The 14,726-nt window shown below is 38.8% G+C and overlaps 1 protein-coding gene across 2 annotated transcripts in view; it reads right to left on the reverse strand.

Annotated features, from left to right (window-relative positions):
- LOC109622524 (27 kDa hemolymph protein) overlaps nucleotides 1–14,372 on the reverse strand; it is a 46,652-nt gene extending 32,280 nt beyond the window's left edge. Inside the window, exon 1 of one of the 2 annotated variants that reach the window (XM_029860794.2) lies at nucleotides 14,206–14,372. The gene's annotated coding sequence lies outside the window, so the exon portion shown is untranslated. Of the gene's footprint in view, nucleotides 1–13,550; nucleotides 13,705–14,205 lie in introns of those variants that run through there. The other variant, XM_029860795.2, reaches the window with a different exon arrangement.
- Nucleotides 14,373–14,726: the final 354 nt, after the last annotated feature.

Consider the following 14,726-nt stretch of genomic DNA (forward strand, 5'->3'; position numbering starts at 1 on the left):
AAATAGCAAATTCTAGAACAAAAAATGAATAAAATTTGACCTTTTTATGTAAACAAATGATTTTCTCCTTAGGGAGCGTCCATAAATTACGTCACGCTTTAAGGGGGGAGGGGGGGGGGTTCAGCAAAGTGTGACTACCCATACAAAACTTTCAGAGGTTCCATACAAAAAGTGTGACATAGGGGGGCGGGGGGTTGAAAATGACCAATTTTTGCGTGACGTAATTTATGGACGTTCCCTTATCTCGCCAAGCGCCTCTACAATTGGGTTTTTAAATTTAGAAAAAATGTATTGTTTTTTCGATTTCATACGAAAGAGCATCTTTTTCTGTGCCACTATAATTTTTTTCAGATTTTTAGAACTTCATTTTGGTGCATAAAAACAATTTCAAAGAGATTTTTTGAAATCACCTTTTGACAGCTGAGCAACTGCTTGACAGCTCCGCCCAGTACAAAATGCGACGAGGGGTGATCCGAGAAATCGCTCCCATACAAACTTCAAATTGATTTTTAAATAGGTTCCCGGGCACCAAAATTCATGAAAATTTGGGTTTCGGCTCAGTTTTTCATGCAGATAGATTCTGAATATGGCATTATCTCAACACCGCTAAAGAAGCCAATTGGGTTCTTTAGGGGTATCCGGATTGTTTCATAATCGGATTCTCCGCCCAAAAATCAGTCGAAATCCAAAGTTTCATAATTTTTGGAGTCTTTAAACTATTTTTAACATGAATTTTAAGTTTGTATGGGGAAATGAACTGTCATTCTATCCACGAAAGCTGAAACTGTTTTGTTAATTTTACCATCAAAACAAAGGTATTGGAATCTAATAAAATCACGTCATACTCAGTAAAATGAGCTCTTTCGGATTAGGCTATAGAAAATAGGAATATTTTTTTCACTAAACACCAAAATTGGGTACTACGAAGGTGATGATTTTGTTTGCGGCTTTTTGTGAGAAAGTGAAGGAGGGAAGATTTTTTGCTTTTTTTTCACTCATACTCCCATAAGAAAGAGTGTTTTCCGGCTCATCAACCTTGGTAATCCCCAATGAGCCATTTTGCGAGACGTTTCGGATCAGCTGATCGCTTATTTCATGAATGAAAATTTGACAGGAGGTTGCGCCCAAGCCCGTGAGTGTTAATATCAATATCAACACTGTTGTCGTTTCGTAAAATAGACTATTGGGGTAATCCGAATGAGCCTATAGGGCACTGCTTGAAATGCTTTCCTTCTCTTTCACTCTTACAGAAACTTTGTAAACAACAAGGCCACGAAACGTCAAAATCCCATACAAAATCAAAACAGTGCAGTGCCCTATAATCATCGGAGCTGAAGCATTATCACTGACGACTGACGACAACGGGTAATATTATCGGGCCGCCACCAAACCGGACTTCGCACAATCAAATCGCGACGCGACCCAACTCGCGACGTTTTTTAATCATGTCAAAAGTAGTGCGCATCCTTCCCGTTGTTGTCAGCAACACAGCGCACTAGATGCGAAACAGTTGCGACACTTGTAGACTAAGAAAATGGCTATTTTTGATTGAATGTCGGTCTTGATTCCAACCGGGACAATAAAAAGTTTGTGTCACGGAGTCAGCAGCTCTTGAATGAACCGTCAGTCAGTTTGCTGGTCGCGACGAAAAAGTTTTGTCGTTTCTCTTGTAACCTGTGGTTACAATTTTGTGTACTTTTGTTGTGTGCATTTTACCCACCTACACCACTGTGTTTTGGTTAATTTTAATTTGTTTTATTTTATTTAGTTTTTTTGTATCAAATTAAATTAGGGAAATAAATTCATGAATATTGTATCGGTGAGGCATTCGACCCCCAAGCTCCCCCACTCCAAGGCACACATCAGCAGCAACAAGCAGCAGAAACAATCGAGTGCGGTGTGTGGTTTGTTTTTGGTCGAGCGGATGACAATTGAAGAAGAAAGTGTCGAACCACGAAACGCGACGGACGCATGTTTAACTCCGCGAAAGACGTGCCAGAACAATGATTTAGTGCCGTTTTCGCGTTGTCCATATAGGCTGGATGGTTGTTCCCAGTCTCGTCGGGTGTGAAAAGTGAACATTTCTCCCCGATTTGTGCCGGCCCGTGGTTCGGGCACAGTGATTAGTGCTAAAAGTGCTAGGGTGAGGACCACCGCCATTGCGTAGCGGTTCGCAAAGCGTCCAAAATCCCACCGTTCTCGCTACACGGGCTCAGCCAATAGAGCTTTGTCTCGCCCGTGTAGCTAATAGCCAAGGAGAACGAAGGCAGGACAGTACAAAGGGGCGTACTGCCTGCGGTAGTAAAACTGCGGTTTCTACCGGGACCTGCTACGGCGAGTAGCTTGTCCGGTGATTTATCACCACCGTCGCTAGGGGGGGGTCCGATAAAGGAGTCAATCTCCTCCCCCTAGCTAATCGTCAAAGACGACTACTTCGGTAGTCCAAAAGTGAGCCCAAAGAAGAAAAGTGGAAGAAGAAAGAAGAAGAAGAAGCAGCTCCGCATAGACCGTGCGGGAGCGCAGAATCCAACGACGACCACCACCACCGTTTGCAGCAAGGGCCCCAACGAGTGACGTCTACAAGTGCCTTGGGGATAACGGGGTAAAACAGAGGTTTGAGTAGAATATAAGTTTTATTGCAAAATTTATTTATTACCCATTTTCCTATTTGATTCTATCCGAAGTCCGAAATTTAGTGGAGGTACCCTGCTTTAGGCCGCCCTGCCGGGTAACAGCGGGTAAGGGCTGAAAGTATCTCCTTACACTCTTTATAGCCATTTTCGTTGAGTGGCTTGCACCGAACAGGGCAGGCCAGCGAATAATCAGCCTCACGGGAATGGCTGATAAAAAAAAAAATGCAAAAATCAAACACGCCTTCATTCGGAATCGAACCAAAAACCTTTAGATTGGCAACACAACAGGCCTACCATCAGAGCTAACTCAACACCCAAGTAACCACAAGCATTATATCATTGCACGAATTAGACTGAATATCAACATCTGCAATGCGAAATGCAGTTATTCCACACTTGTCATGCAATAATCCTTTAGATTGGCATTATCAATGTAATGATGCATTGCATTTTTTTTTTACATTAGGGTTCATTAAAAAGTGATATAAGATAATCCAATAATTCAACACTGCAAAAACTGAATAAATGCAATGTACAAACTAGCAAAGTTTGCTCTAACAATACAATTATAAAAGCTTGACTCTAATGGTAAACAAATGAAATCAAGAAGATTGAACAACTTGACTATCAACTCCATCAGTATTCAACATTTCTGGTTCGTCTTGCGACCAACTTAATCCCCATTTGAGCCACCGATCGACGACAGCAAAACCTTTTTAGAAATGACCTTTTCTCTTTTCTGTAGGCTGCTATCACAATTAGCATATGAGCAGTATGCGAAGGGTGTTTTAATCGACGTTTTAATTTTCTTATTGATTAAATATCTTCTAAAATGCATTATGTATTTATCATTAATTTATCAGAATGTGATAAATTACTGTATTCTATTCATATGACATAGTCGTTTTGGCTTCTACTGCAATGATAAGGACAGAAGATCAGTTTCCTTTTAGTTAATGAAAAATCTGTTGTTATCACTGCAGCAGAAACGGTCCAAGGCGCCAGCGCGATGGAACTCATCTAGCGGTCTTCAACACTTCTGGTTCGACTCCCGACCGGGCGACAAAAAATAATGGTTAAAACAGCATGTGTGGGGCATCAGTACCGCCCATAACGAAACGGTGCTAAAAATAGTTTTTTGTTTTGGTTTTCCGTGTTGCACGTATTAAGCATGTGCAAATGCAAATGTACAGCACATGCATTTATGTTACTTTAGCAATGGCTGTCAGCGTGCTGCAATATGTGGCACTAACTTGATTTTAGTGGGGCCCTTTTCGACTTTAATATTGCTTCAATGAGGTGTTTAAAGTAATGCAGCATTATATACACAATTTTAAATATGAATATATGGCAAAATTGATGCACTTATATACGGCTTCGTGGTTACTTGGGCAGTTCTGAACAAATGAGACTAAATTGTCAATTAAAGCTTGGTTCGCCTTTCGTCTGCAATCGGATGCCATGTGACGAAAACATGTTCGTTTTTCGTCGTTGCAAAAGGAGATAAAAGAGAATGACGAAAACTATAGCTCCCTGCGTTATTTTCGGTTCATCCTAGTCGTGGATTCTTTGTCGGTCGCTGATGATGATGCAAGTAACGGAGTTTTTTTTTTTTTGGTGACGAAATTTTTAATTTTTCGTCGTTGATCGGTGACGAAACAGATGGACCCTGGAGATAAGGAGAAAATCGTTTGTTTACATAAAAAAAGACAATTTTTGTCATTTTCATTTCATTTCAATTTCATTCGTAATGGCTTCTGATAGTGATATCATCATTCTCGATGACCATGCCGACGGACATCGGATTGGCCAGCAAACAAAAAATCTGGAAGATTTCCCGGGGTAAGTACCTACCGGATCTTAGCGCTTCTGAAAGAAAATCAAATTTCCTTTCCAAAAAGCTGGCCAATCCGGTGCCTGTCGGCGTGGGCATAAAGAATGATGATAATAGAAGCCTTTACCAATGGTTAATAGCAATATATTAGTTATTTTTTAAGACGAAAAATTGATTTTTTGATGTGAACAAACGATTTTTTCCTCATCCCACCTAGCGCCTCTACAATTATTCGAATTCTTCCATTCTGAAGGAACCTCTTAGCAGTTCCTGGAGAAATCTCGGAGCAGACTCCTGGAGGAATCCCAGATAGAACTTCTGAACAAATCTATCTATCTATATCTTCTGAACAAATATATCTATCTATATTATATATATAAAAATGCAGTGGCATACGTGGGACCGCACATAACTTGCGATCGGAGGATCCGATTCGAGTCGTCTTAGTTTTGTTCTGTTAGTTTTCATCCAAGGAAGGTTTATGAGGCAAAAAAGATGGACAAATTTAAAGTTTTTGAAAATCGATTTCCATACATTTTGACCGGGGACTTGGGTCTTGGCTAGAAACTTGAAACGTCAAAAACGCGGTAGGCAAGACAAAGTTTGCCGGGTACAGCTAGTATATAAATAAAAATGGTATGGTGTTTGTATGTCATCAGGAATAGGCTCGAAAACGGGGCAACGGGTGTACTTTATTCTTTCACTGTTGCATTCGGACAGGGCGCCGACGTGTTTGTATGAGAATTGTCAAACATTTTCATGGCTAGCTTTGTTGGTGTAATGAAGAATACGGGAAAATCAGAAATTGCGTTTTGAATGGCACTTTTTTATGGACTTGGATGTCAAAAACACAGTAGGCAGGCAGTACGACGTATGCCGGGACAGCTAGTTCGGAATAAATTTCAGGATGAATCTCTCAAGGAGATCCCTGAGAACCTTTTAGAGAAATTCCGGATAAATTTCTGGAGGAACACAAAAAGGATTCCTGGAAGAATCGTTAAAAAAAACTCATCGAGTTATCCCAAAAGGAGAAATTCTTAAAAGGGGAACTCTGGAGCTCTGTTTCACCAGCTTGCCATCATTGGATTATTGCACGAATTTATACTGCCCTGCTTACTCCCACACGAAATTTTGACGTTTGAGCGATGTCGGCACCACTCAAACATCAAAATTACTGTGAGAGTAAACAGACCAGCAAAAATTTGTGCAGTGGGCCTTTGCCGCACATCACATTTTTGGTAAGAGTCCGCACGCAACTGAATTTTCCACGAGCGCGCACTTTGTTTTTCGCCGTCCGCTTTGTTCCTTGGAAACGAACGACAACGGGCCAAGTGAGCAAAAACGGAAACCCGCTTCTATTGGCGTTCCAGCGCATGGCCGGTGTAAATCCACATTAGCTCTGTTGGTATGACCTCGTTATTGTCAAGCTACACGTTTGTGGTTTGATTCCAGGTCTTTTCATTTTCTTTATTGAAATCCAATTTTTGGTTGCTGAGGACAACATTTACTCCGCCGGCTAGGAGCAGTTGGACGAAGAGCGAAACAAAACGAATGAAGATTTTGTTTTCTTCACGACGCAAGCCCTTCACGACGATTCGCTGTCTGAAATAAATCATCCGATGTGGAACGAGCAACCGTGATGCTCCTAATTGTGTATTACACCAACGAACAGGTCCTTATCATGCTCATGTTACATCTACAGATTGACAGATGTAACATGAGCATGAAAATGACGGCAACAAGATCGATAAAGTTATCCGTCTTTTTCGTGCATGTGTGTAGTCTGTCAAAATGACCTGTGAATTGTCAAACATTTTCATGGCTAGCTTTGTTGGTGTAATGAAGAATGTCCGTTCACATCACGTAAAACAAATGGCCTGTACTGATTTTGTTTGGTATCACAACGATTGAACACATTAGGTACTATATTTCTGGTAAATTAAAATTGGTTGGAGATGTGAATTGCACCTTGAACTCATCCGGATCGATAAATACAAATTTTCCGTTCCTGCAGCAGGATCCCATCAAGCAGTCTTCAGCCGCTTTTCAAAGTTTCTTCACTTTTCAGGCTGCCTGAGCTACTTTTCGTTGTTTTATCCGCTGCTGCTGGCCCGCGTAACACACTGTACTGCAGATAAAGAAAGATTTTCACTGACACTGTGATAGTGTCTCGGTTCGATTCCCGCCTCCACCCACATTTTTTTAAACCTGTTTTGGTCAATGGTGCGGTACCGCCACTACTGTCATGGCTACTCATAAAATAAGACAAATAATGAGAAACTAGCGCGACAGGGCACACGCACACATGCAACAATTTTTTTCAGATTCCAGGAAGCCAATAGGCTTATTCGACGGAAGCTAACGAATAAATAAATAAATCCTCCACTGAAATAAATTTTGTTGTCGTTTTCACCGAATCCATGGTAAAATTAAGAACTGTACCAACAATTTTCAACCGAATGCAAAATTCTGTTAATTGTACTGAAACATTGTCAATATTACCATGCGTGAAGTACCATTGACTGAAAACATTCTTGATGTTACTATTTTGAAATTGTATTTTTGACCATGTTTTTCCGCATCTGGTGGCAGGAATGAATAGAAATATGTACACTAGAACTTCAATGGCGCTGTAGTCACTTTTCTTATTCAATTATTTTAATAACTTTGATTGCAATAATTTACTATTTTCAAGTGTCCATCTTGTAGAGGACTTTTTGTTATTGTAAACAAAAGCAACTTGACACTTCTAGCACAGACAAACAGACGTAACTCTTAGAGGAAATTCATCAACAACTTTTGCCCGGTGTCATTTTCATGAGCACACTGCCACCTGTTGGTAGAACCGTGCGCGACTCTGTCGGCCATGATGGATTTCGATTTGACGTTTTGCTGACACGCACACTACTACACAAATTGCCTGTAATTTTCGTTTGCATCATTCAGCAACGTGTACATTGGCAAACGTCAAAGCGATCGAACAATTGCGCATCTGGTGGAACGATCGCGCAAGTCAAATGAAATTTGAATTGATCGTTAAATGCATGTACCAAGCCGTTTTGAAGTGTGTTACGTCTGTTTGTCTGTGCTTCTAGTACCGCTGCTGACGCTGTAAGGGCGTGGCAAACTAGATGTTAGTCACACGAACAGTCGCGACACAGGACTTCTGTGGCTAGTTATTCTACACAGGAATGAGAGCCCGCACAGAAAGAAATCATGAAAAATAAACAACACGTAAATTGAAGATCAACTGAAATTTGCGACAGAAAAATGTAAATCGCCAACATTCAACGTCAGCCGAGCAGTCCGCTGCTGGTCAGACGGCTTGTTTACAGATTTTAAAGCATATTCGCTTTAAATCCACATGCATCTGCTATAAATCATGCCAGCCACTCTCCGTCATCAGCTAAACGAACGGCTGCTCGCAGCTGTGGCGGTTTCCCCGTTGTCTCTCTCAGTACTCTTTGCAGCAGTCGGAGCATGTCGGGAATGCGTGCATTATGGTAGAAGCAGTTTAACTTTGACTGTCTTCTGTTCAAGAAGCTGAGATAGCCGAGAGAGCTGGGGCGGGCTACTCACACTCCACGGATCTGAGTTCAATTCTCGCTTGTTTCTCAATTATTTTTTTTTATATTTTCTAACAGATCTGCAATGTAATTTTAAGATCGCACAAAAATTTCCATCATATATGACGGGGTCCTTTTGTTACATTCGGTCCGTCTTAATTTTACAGATTTTTTTTCGAACTGTGCGGTGGAAAGAGTGATTCCGCCAAAAAGTGTCACGGCGTGGCATAGGCAAAGTACACGTTTTTCACTTTTTCTGATCAAATTCCGCTTCGTAGAGCACCAAACGAACACTTTTCGGATAGAAAATTTAATTTTCTTTCAGATGCTCTCAGATCCGGTAGGTACTTACGAACAATATACCTATGTGATTAAATTGAAAAGCTCTTGCTATGCCTCCGGCGGGCTGACTTCCGGATTTTTTGTTTGCTGGCCAATCCGATGTCTGTCGGCGTGGACATCGAGAATGATGATATTTGAAGCCATTGCAAATTGAAAATAGTCCCTTGTAGGGCGGAATATTAGTTAATTTTGAAGACAAAAAATAAACTTTTGTTGTAAACAAATGATTTTCACCTTATCTCACCAAGCACCTCTACAATTGGCGCATTCGAATTCTTCTATTGCTAGACAACAGTTCCAGCTGGTAGAATTATGCTGTAATATCATAATTCGTTTCTTTAAACGAATTTGCAAAATGTAAACAAGACTGCGGGGCCACTATTGACTAAACTCAAGGGGGTTCATTATTGTCACCGATTTAACATGGTAAAATAATACGTCCTACTCAAAAGGATAAATTGAACCAGATTTCAAGTGAACAATTTATGAAAGATATAATGTGTTGTTGTACGATTTGTTTGTGCAATATGTGGGGAAGGGATATAAAGATTATGACGACAACGAAGGCGACTACATTGTTTTGATTTTGTATGGGATTTTGATGTTTCTTGGCCTTGTTGTTTACAAAATTTCTGTAAGAGTGAAAGAGAAAGAATGAATTCCATGCAGTGCCCTATATCATAACTTGGTAAGTACATATACCATATTAACATATATGTTAACCCTCGAGCAGTCGCGTCTTCGACTACCTGCAGCGACGCCCCGCTCACGCTGTGTACCACATGCGAGCATTTTTCATGGTGCGTGTACCCAGTACACGACGCGACCGCTCCCGGGTTAAATATCAGGCCAGCAAAGTAACGAGTGTAGTAAGACTAGTGTCTTGGGATAGAGTGGTTGAGTTTATATTGAGTAAAGCTTACCCAACAATCAAAACAACTGCAGTGGTGCAGTGGTACGGTATCAGATTGCGGATGTCAAGGTTCCATGTTCAAGGCTGAGTTTTAGACGTGGTTCGAAACTTTTTTTATGGTCATAATAATTTCAAACATTAATCATAGGAAGTCGAATTTTCGAAAATCTAGCATATTCTATAAGGCACCATGAGAAATCGAGAAAAGTTGTCGTAAGTATGCATATGGGCTCCGGTACTTTGGAACGTATATAGCGGTTTTGTGCAGTTTATACAATTGAATCAGGTTTTAGGGGGGGCGCAAGAAAAAAAAATAGATTGGTGATTTTAGGGCTAAGAAAAAAATTAGAAAATATAAATGTTATAAATGAGCCAATTTCAAGCTATTTTTTTCTGATACTCATTGGGGCGCAAAAAAAATTGAAATTAATAATGGCGATTTCGGAGCACAAAAAAAATAGGAAAATTCTGAATGGGCAAATTACAAGATAACATTTCTGATATTCATGAGGGCGCGAAAAAAAATGAAATTTGATTGATGATTTCAGGGCAGAAGAAAATATTGGAAGGATCGGACATGGGTGAATTACAAGATACATTTTTTGCTATTCATGAGGGCGGAAAAAAATGTTATTGAGGTCTTACCTATATCAGTGGATAAATTACATGATGACTTGTTCTGATACTCATGGGCACGCAAAAAAAGATGAATGGTGATTTTGGGGCGGAAGAAAAAAAAAATGGTAAAACCACTGGTATATTAGTGGACGAATAACATGATAAGTTTTATTATATTTATTAGGGCGCAAAAAGAAAATTAATTTAGAATGGTGATTTCGGAGCGAAAGTAAAATCAGGAAATCCCTTAATGGGCTAATATTCGTGGAGTCGGAAAAAATATTAAAATTAAAATGGTCATTTTAGGGCGGAAGAAAAAATTGGTAAAACCACAGAGTTACCTACATTAGTGAGCGAATTACAAGATAAGTTTTACGATATTTAATAAATTGGTGAATTTTAAACAATTCAACGTACATATGTACAGATGGGTAAATTATTGGTTAAATTCGGAAAAAAATCCTCAGCTCAGGTGAGATTTGAACTCACGACCCTAGTGGGCAAATTACAAGAAAAGTTTTACGATATTTAAGGGAGCGCAAAAAAAAAATAGGTGATTTCGGGGCGGAAGAAAATATTACATGGGCGAATTACAAGTTAAATTTTCTGCTATTTATGAGGGCGGAGAAAAATGGCAAGGCCACAAAGGTATATCAAAGGATTAATTACAAGATAACTTTTTTTGATAACCAAGGGGGCGCAAAAAATGAAATTAGAATGGTGATTTCGGGGCGAAAGAAAAATTGGGAAAATGAATGGGCGAATTACAAGATCATATTTCTGATACTCATGAGGGCGGAAAAAATATTAAAATTAAAATAGTCATTTTAGGGCGGAAGAAAAAATTGGTAAAGCCACAAAGGTACCTATATTAGTGGGCGAATTACATGATAAGTTTTATGATATTTAAAGGGGCGCAAAAGAAAAATAATAAATTGGTGATTTCGGGGCAGAAGAAAATATTGGAAAAATCAGACATGGGCGAATTACAAGCTAAATTTTCTGCTATTTATTAGGGCGGAGAAAAATGGCAAGGCCACAAAGGTATATCAAAGGATTAATTACAAGATAACTTTTTTTGATACCCAAGAGGGCGCAAAAAAATAAAATTAGAATGGTGATTTCGGGGCGAAAGAAAAATTGGGAAAATCCTAAATGGGCGAATTACAAGATCATATTTCTGATATTCATGGGGGCGGAAAAAATATTAAAATTAAAATGGTCATTTTAGGGCGGAAGAAAAAATTGAAAAACCCACAAAATTAACTATTTTAGTGGGCAAATTACAAGATAAGTTTTACGATATTTGAGGAGGTGTAAAAGAAAAATAATGAATTGGTGATTTCGGGGCGGAAGAAAACATTGGAAAAATCAGACGTGGGCGAATTACAAGCTAAATTTTCTGCTATTCATGAGGGCGGAAAAAAATGGTAAGATCACAGATACTCATGAGGGCACAAAAAAAAATTCGATTGGTAATTTCGGGGCGGAAGAAAAAAAAATGTAAAATCAGACATGGGCGTATTATAAGATAAATTTTTTGCAATTCGTGGGGGCATAAGAAAAAAATGGTAAGGTATATCAGTGAATTAATTACAAGATAACTTTTCTGATACTCATGGGGGCGCAAGAAGAAAAATAAAATCAATTTGGCGAATTCGGGGCGGAAGTAAAAATTGGTCAAATCGAAAAGGTATATTAGTAGGTAAATGATAAGATATTTTTCTCGATATTCATGAGGGCGGATAAGTATAAGATTAAGGGCTTTTAAAAATTCTGATTGGTTGCACACCAACAGAGTAAATATTGCGGTATATGCGAAAAATATCTAATATTTATATTGTTACAGCTTGCATTTAATAAGGTATGCACAAAAAAAAAATAAAACGTTTTTCAAAAAAAGCGTATTTTTATCCTGAGGGCTAAAAAAAATTTTTTTTCTCAACTGAAGAGCTGGTTACTCAATGAGTAACTTGGAGTAACCACGATGACACCACTGGTTTTGAGTTTTTCAACAAATATTCTTGAATTTTTGTCATAAATTTCAGTAACTATTCATCAAAGCATCGCTCTGTATTGATCGAGAAAAAACGTAAAATAAAGCTTGAAGCCGAGAAATTGCTAAGTAATTGATTGTACTTAATCCACTCTGACTAAACGATTTTTGGAAAATCTACAGCCAACTACAGTTCACACTCAAGTTGTGAACATATTTGATGAAAAAATAATGCACAAGTAGGACAACAGTTAATGGCAGTGGTGTATAATGTGAGCAGGAAGTTTGAAATTTGATATTTCTATTACATATTACACTGTCGATTACCATTTTCAATTTTTATGTTCAGTCAGAGTGGACCACGCACAACAGTTCAATATCACATGAAGGGTAGTCAATTAATGAGCTATTTAAGAGTTCTTACCTTGAACATTTAATAACTTACAATTTTTGAACGTATTTTTATAGTTCGGTACGTTTTTGAAATATTGTTGTTACACAGTTCATAATAATTTATTCAGAGGACTGGCGTTTTTCAAAAATTCGTTCAGACAGAGTGATCCAAGTACACAATTCTTAATAAAATCAATTTCTTCATGAAACAAGTATTGGTACATTTCATTATGATGCCCAACATATTTTGATATGGAGAGGATTACGGAGAATAAGGTAATTTCAACTATTTTTCTTAGAGACACATGGTCCACTCTGTCTGCACGCGAAATGCCACAATATGCTTCAACACGATGATCTGTAAAATACGATGTTGATCATAATAAAATTGATTTTTACGTGCTTTCTTGATCAATAATCATCAGAAAATGCGTTAGGGGGTCATACGATTTGGAAACGTATTATATTTTGATGATAAATTATTTTGATTATTGGATTTTAAAAAATACACATATTTTCAATTCTCTGGACATCAAGCATTTGGTCCACACTGACTGCACACTATTAACGATTTTCGCAGTTCAATCAAAATAAAATTGTGCTATAACTCTCGTTAAATGTAATATTAAGAAAATTGGGTGAATGTTCCAAGTAGCTAAAGTAATTCTTTATCAAATGCCTTCAAAATCTAATTTTCGTCAATTTTGTTACTTGGTCCCCTCTGACTTAACGCCGACCATGTGTCCCGTAATAGAACAAAACATATGTGGTCACTTTAGGCTACGGTCAACATTTGAATAAAATCGTTTTATTCGTCAGGGCACTTTATAATCACGTTAGTATCTCCAGTAACTCAAACATCGATATTTACTAGAGACGAATAAGCCATGGGCTGAAAGTCTCTATAATAAAGACAAATCAATCAATCATTTTTTCACCTATTTATAACACCAAATCTTGTTTTACTCGCTGACTAGATTATCATTCGTCAATAAAGAACATCAAAAACAGTAGAAAATAGTTATTTTTCAACAGAATAAATGACTTTAGTGGTTCATTACAAGGCCTGCGTTGGCCCAAGGTAAAGTTTTTTTTGAAAGTGGCTGCGTTGCTTTTACAAAGTTCTTCTTTGTGCTCTCCACATGCGAACACAAAAAATGACAACTTTGAAAATAAAACTTAGTTTTCAGATAATAAATGCGGATACAGCTCCGACAGCTAGCCGCGAATCATATTCCCTTTCCATCGATCCTACCTTTGCCTATGCTTCAATACAGCTGCTGCAAGCTGATAAGCTGATATTGTGTGCGCGCGCGACGACTTCTAGACGACACTGCCGCGTTCCAAGACAGTCCGAGCGCGTTGCTAGTGCAATTCCGGTTCAACGGGGCAACGGGCACCTTTCAATTAATTTCAATATGTGTGAAGAACCAACCACGACGCTGCACCTGAGCAATTTGTCCATTATTTCAATCAATGCACCTTATCATACACTAGGTGCGGTTGCCCGATTTGAACTGTTGACAACCAACAATACTTGTATAGTACCCGCTTGGAGTAGCAATGTGCGAACACTTTTTTTCGGTCTCTTCAAAATACATTCACAACCAACCGCGTCACAACACAGAACAATCATAAAAAGCATTGAGTTTGGGGCAGGCAGAAATTTGCCATTCATCACCGGTACGAAATTCCATGCATAAACAAAAAAAGGTGCTAGGTAGGTATATGGCGATGATGACGACCCTGATGGCTGGACTGTCGACTGGACGTATAGAAACATGAGTAAACAACGCACACAGACTTTCTGTGTACTTCTGTGATTATTACATTCTCGGTCAGATTTTATACGCGAGTAGCTTTAATCGCTCATTTGTAGATCGACGCTTCGATTAGCTTACTAAACTGACCTTTGAACACTTTGCTGGATTATATCACAGTTCCGTTCTGATAAATTACGTATGTACACCGCAAGCACCAACAAGCAGAATGATTAGTAAAGAAACCGAATAGTTTGAATAAAAACTGATAAAAATCAAGTGAGGTAGTCCTCCTAACCACGTCGAGTGCCGAAGGCGAACTGAATGGGAAACGAGAAAGAAGCTTATTGCTTGTCCACCACAGTTTACCATGCTCTTTTTCTGCGTGTAGTGGCGTAGACCGGACTATGGCGTCCGATGCACGCAGATTACTCTAGCTTACCAGCGCGTCGAGTCGATCGGTGTATGCGGCGCCGTAGCCTTGAAATGAAGACCTGAAGGTCGGTCTTTTCGGTGGACAGTGTGTTTTGCAAGGATGGATAAACCTCCAATAGTTCAGAGGGGGGTTTCAAAGTTTATGATATTTTTGGTTTAATGTTTAATACAATTAAAAAAAGTCGCAACTTCACCATCAAAATTCAAAAAAGGTAATTTTAGTTCACTTAAATTAC

The sequence above is a fragment of the Aedes albopictus genome, chromosome 2 (assembly GCF_035046485.1).
Source record: "Aedes albopictus strain Foshan chromosome 2, AalbF5, whole genome shotgun sequence".
NCBI lineage: Eukaryota > Metazoa > Arthropoda > Insecta > Diptera > Culicidae > Aedes > Aedes albopictus.